Raw genomic sequence first — 5,467 nt, 5'->3', positions numbered from 1 at the left:
GATGGAGGAGGGGACCGGGTGTTAAATCGAGCCTGGGGTCTGGAGAAGGTATCTTATTACTTGAAATGTACACACATACCGTGCTGAACTGAAGTCCTGAAGTCCTGTTACCTTTTAACAACGATACCCATCCAGGAAGCTAATGGGATTTAATTTCACATTACCCTGGCAAAGCTAGTGCCTAGTTCCCAGTTTTTTAACCTCCGCCCGAAATTTCATTCAGACACCCTGCAGCAGTGAGGACAAAGCATAAAGCAAAGAGAGGGGAGGTTGATGAGCAAATTAAATCGCCTTTATGCCTTTAGCAAGCAGGCTAATTTACAGTTCAAACTTTACAACAGCCACATTGTTGTAGCAACATCTGCATTTTATAACGCGCCGGTGACAGCGGTGCTTCCATTATCTGCTGTGTATTTTATAATCTGTGCTGCGCTGAGCGCTCAAGGCATGGCCCAGGAAGACCTTTTAGGGCGATTAGATTTATGGCTCGGCCTCCATCTGAGGTGAGATTAGCAAGACTGGGACTGTTTAGTTTGGCAAAGATGAGAGAAGCAGGGGATATGATAGGTACATTATAGGGAATGATGAATGGAGAAAGGGAAGGCTCTTTGGGGCCCCTTATTGGCTATTGCAGAGTCGCTTAACACACTCGGGGTTCCCACCCCGAGGGTGTCATTAACCCTCCCGGTCCCAGGCTTTCTGCCCGGGGTGCTGGCCAAGAGCGGGGGTGGGGCCCCGCGACAGCCTTCCGTGATGGGAAATGTCTGGGTGGATGTATTTATATGAACCAGCACCTATGATTACATTAGCGAGGATCGGTTTACCGGGGCCATCCATCCCACTTTAGGGCACGGTGACAAGCCTGGCTGGGCTGCCTGCTTCCCGGGGGAGGGGCCCCCAGACGACTTGGCACCAGGCCCCTCCACAGGGCGTCTGGGTTTCCAGCAGCCTTTTCTCCGTAGGAGACGAGAAGTGAATCCAAGCGTTAAATGGATGTGAATATTTGGGGGCAGGGGGAAGGGTGTGGCCAGGATGCCGGCGTCCCTCAAGAATTTCCTAAGGGCCGGGCCACCGAGACTGCCCACCTTGAACGGAAGACACCTGGAAACGGCGAGATGGGGACATCCTCTACTTGTGTCCCGAAAGGGAACTTTATTTTCCTTAAACTGCGTTGTGCAAGCCAGCGGGCTAATGACGAAGGGGTTTAACGCTCAAAGTAAGGCACGGTTTTTAGAGGCAGAGTCTTGAGCTGCTTTTTTCTCTAGCTACCTTTTTTATTCCTTGGCTATGGCGTTGGTGAAGCAGAGTCCGGCCACCCTAACCCCTCGCCTCCCGGGGGCTGGGGGTGGGCCGGTTGAAGAGATCAGTATGTTAATGTCTGAGAAGCACTTTGAAGTCTGTGGAGCACAAAAGCCAAGTTCCCTCAGGGCACTTGTTCTGTGAACAATTCCAAACCCACCAACCCGCCTGGTGTGTGAATTCTTTGGACTCCCATCCCTACAGCTCCTGGGGCAACTATAATGTGACCCCCTTGCAAAAATAACTTTCCACTACTTCCCCTGGGTTCTTTCTTCCTCCTTTTCTCCGTCCCTCTCTCTCTTCTTTTTCTCTGCCATTTTTGCCTTTTTTTTTTTTTTGAAGTACTGGGGCGGGGGATTGAACCTGGGACCTTGTATGTGGGAAGCCGGCGCTCAACCACTGAGGCACATCGGCCCCTCTGAGTTGGTTCTATTGCTTGTTTGCTTGTTGTTCTGTTTTGTTTGTTTTTTTCAGGAGGCACCGGGAACTGAACCAGGTACCTCCCATGTGGGAAGCAGGAGCTCAACCCCTCGAGCCTCATCTGCTCCCTCTGCCACTCTTTATTCAGTTTTGTGTGGGACGTGTGGTTTAGGACTTCCTGGTTCTGTGTATAGCGTGGACAACCAGTTTGAATGATGGGTCTATGGCTCTTGCTCTCTTTCTTTCCCTGCCTCCTTATCTAATGCTGCTCCTTGGGCCGCAGTGTTCTGGGATTGTGACCTGCGGAAAAACTGAGAAAGCAATCGCCTGGAACAGCAGAAAGAACAGAAGGAGGGACTTTTTTTTTTGTTCCTGGGCTTTGGGTAAGTCACTTCAGGAGAAAGCAAGACCCCAATCCCTGCCCCAGAGGTGGAATGAAGTTTGGGGTTGCCAAGCGCTTGCTGAGAAATGCCCCTGGAACCTTCTGTGGAGCGGTGGAAAGGAACACTCGTGGGAGATTAGGAAGATCAGTGGACCAGCTGGCAAAACCAGGTTGAGAGTAGATAAGACAGAACATCTGGAAAGCAGGGCCCTGGTGTAGGTGTTAAATGGCTTGGAGAATATTATTTTAATGTAAGACCGAGATGCATTATTTATTCTAATCAACCACAAAAGCATTTTAAATTGTAGGATTGATAAAGGCAGTAGTAAAACAGATTTTATAGATGTATACAGCCAAATTAAAAAACAAAACCTGAATGAAATGCATCACGTCAAGGCACAATTCTGAACTCCACACGTGATGCCCAGAACACTGAGCTGTGTGTCTTAAAGACTGTACTTTATCATCACAATTGAGAGGGGCTTTCACATCTTCTAGTTCTGGTTGTGTCTTTTTTTTTTTGGAACACTTTTTATTGTAGCAATACATAGACAAGTCAAAATTTCCCATTTTAACCACTTTCAAGGGTCCAGTTCGGTGGTATTCCCGTATTGTGCTACCATCACCAACATCCATTGCTCCAACGTTTTCATCACTTCCAACAGAAACTCTGCACCCGTTTAGCAGTAACGCCCTATTCCCCTCAACACCCCCTCCTCTGCTAACCTGCTTTCTACTCTCTATCAATTGGCTTCTTCTAGATATTTCCTGTCAATGCGATTGTCAAATATTAGTCCTCTTGTGCCTGGATTATTTCATTCAACGTGGTGTCTTCCAGGTCCACCGATGTCTGGGGGTGGGGGCTCTTCATGTGTTTAAATGCAGTGTTTAAGGTCTCAGGCCAGACGGGGAAATAGCAGAAGGAGACCTGCAGACAGGAAAAGAAAAATTGGGGGGCATTCTTCTTTGTGAAGGGACCAGAGAGTTTCCTAGCGAAGAGACTTCAGAAGTTCCGCAGGATGACTTCTCAAGCAGTATTTCAATGGCCTTTGCTAGTTGGTTGAAAATACCTTGACGTGTCTCCAGAAGAGGCCTGTGCTATAAAGGCGCAGTGTAAAAAGCTCCCTATAGCGCAGGGGTTCGTAACCAGGGGTCCACAGACCTCCGAGGGGTCCGTGGAAAGATTTAGGGGGTCTGCGAGCTTGAACTGAAAAAGAAAACAAACAAGCATCATTCTTGTGGGGACATGTGGATGCAGGTGTGATATATTTATTAAACAATACACAATATAGTGTGGATTTACTAAGGGGATCTGTGGTTTTCACCTGACTGGCAAAGGGGTCTCTGGAACACCAAAGATTGAGCACCCCTGCTATAAAGTTATGCTAAAGATTATGGTTAAATCTCAAGACCATTTATAACCTCTATTTCTATAACATGACCTAAATGAGAAATCCTCTGTAGGTACCATTTTGTCCCTCAGCAGAGCTGAGGCAAAATCCTCCTTTTCAAGGCATTCTCAGCTCCGTATCTCTCTCCTCTTCTTGCTGGTCTCTGGGACCCAGAACCAGAGAAGGTCCAGGCTGGGCCGGTGGTAGGGGGGGTGTGATGGAAGGTGTCACGGGGGCGGTCCAAGCCAGCTGCCTCCCATTCTCCTAAAAAAGGGGTGCAGGGTGTCCCGGGCCACCCAGGTTTTATTTACCCCGCAGCTGCCGCTGTGAGGTCTCCAGTCACTCATGGGCGGGGCCTGATCCCAGCGAGCAAGTCACCTCGGGGGGCTGGGAATCACCCCAGGGCAGCGCCTTTGAGAGATGTGGTTGACTCTGTCTTAGTTCTCCCGGGTGGTCAGCCTGTAATTTCAAGATTTACTGGCCTCACAGAGATAGCCACAAATAGGGCAGCCATCGTAATTACAAGGGGCTGCTCCGCTAATCCTCGGGTACAAATGCTATTTAGAAGATAAATAAGCTTCGTGCATGCATTTCCTGAAGCAGCACCAGCCCTCCGTCCTCTTTGCTTTTATTTTCCTCTCCTGGAGGATGGGAGGAAAAAAAATTGCCGATGGAGAGACAGGGGCATGAGACGCGGAGAGACAGAGAACCAGAGAAGGATTTTTCTGCTTGATTTCCTTGTGGCCCTTAGGAATTAGAAGGAGCCTTTGAAGTCCAAATTACTTTAATACTTTTGCTTTGTTTTATATTTGGAATTGGAAAAAAATATTAGGAAGCTGGATTCCTAAGCCCTTGGGACAGATACTATGGGTGCTGGCAGGCCGTGGCTGAGGAGAAGGATTTGGGGGAGGTGGGGAGGTGGGGGTGTCCCCCCGGAGACTCCTGCCCTCCTCAGAGGTCCCGGAACACCCGTGAGTCCTGGCCCCCCCGCAGGGCAGCTGGAGGGAGCTCTGTTTCCTATTGTGCTTGTGATCCTTGGGGAATCCTCAGCCGGGGTGACCCCGCGTGCTGTGTGAAAGCGACGGGGTGGCGCAGGCCTCCTGGAGAGCCGGGGCGCTGTGAGTGTGTTTCCGGCTTCTCGGGGCCACTGGCCCTCCTGGGCTGGGCCTCTCTGGAGATGCTCAGGGGTCATCCCCTGGCCCGCGAGGGCTCTGGAGGTGGAAAGGAGGGTGGAGGAAGAGCACAGGGGTTTGCCCCCGAGGCTTCTCTTAGTTTCCAAATGTTGAAACACACCCTGGGTTCTTTGGATGGGATCCCAAGAGAGGCAGGGACCCATCCTGGAAATGATCGCGCCCAGAACCCACATCGTGGCTCATGCGGGGCCCGGGAAGCGCTCTCCTAGGCGATCGCTGTCATCGCTCCCTGCCCTGGAAAAGGGCATCTTTCTTCACAAGGTCTTAGTGACGGGGTTCTCAGTCACCCCCCAAAAGATCCTCTGCATCCGCCCTGTGCCCTGGAGCAAGCTCTGCCCACCTCCCTGTAAAAGTGCCCCTCTGCAAATCAGTCTTTTTTTTCTCTTGCCCTTAAAGGAGGTGCTGGGGATTGAACCGGGTCCTCGTACATGGGAAGCAGGCACTCAACCACTGAGCTTACCCGATCCCTGCAAAATAGCCTTGACTCCTGCCATGGTCAAGAGGTTTGTTGGAAAGTATGCTTGTCTCCAGCTCATGCACCCTGGAGCACAGCAAGCCCACCGGAAGGGGACGGAGCTTCCCTGGGAGTCTTTCCTTCCTCTCTAATTTCAGAGGGAACACGGGATGGACTAGAATAAGAAAAGACGTTTATCGCGGAAATAACGAATGCTTCCCCTATCTTGCTTGAGTCAGCAGGTTCCGAAGCTGCAATTTCCAAAACTTGAGTCCGGGCATATTTATTTTGTTTCCATCAAACTGAGTTTGTGGACTGTTTCTTAGGA

The sequence above is a fragment of the Dasypus novemcinctus genome, chromosome 8 (genome assembly GCF_030445035.2).
Source record: "Dasypus novemcinctus isolate mDasNov1 chromosome 8, mDasNov1.1.hap2, whole genome shotgun sequence".
Lineage (NCBI taxonomy): Eukaryota > Metazoa > Chordata > Mammalia > Cingulata > Dasypodidae > Dasypus > Dasypus novemcinctus.
This window is presented reverse-complemented; position numbering follows the sequence as displayed.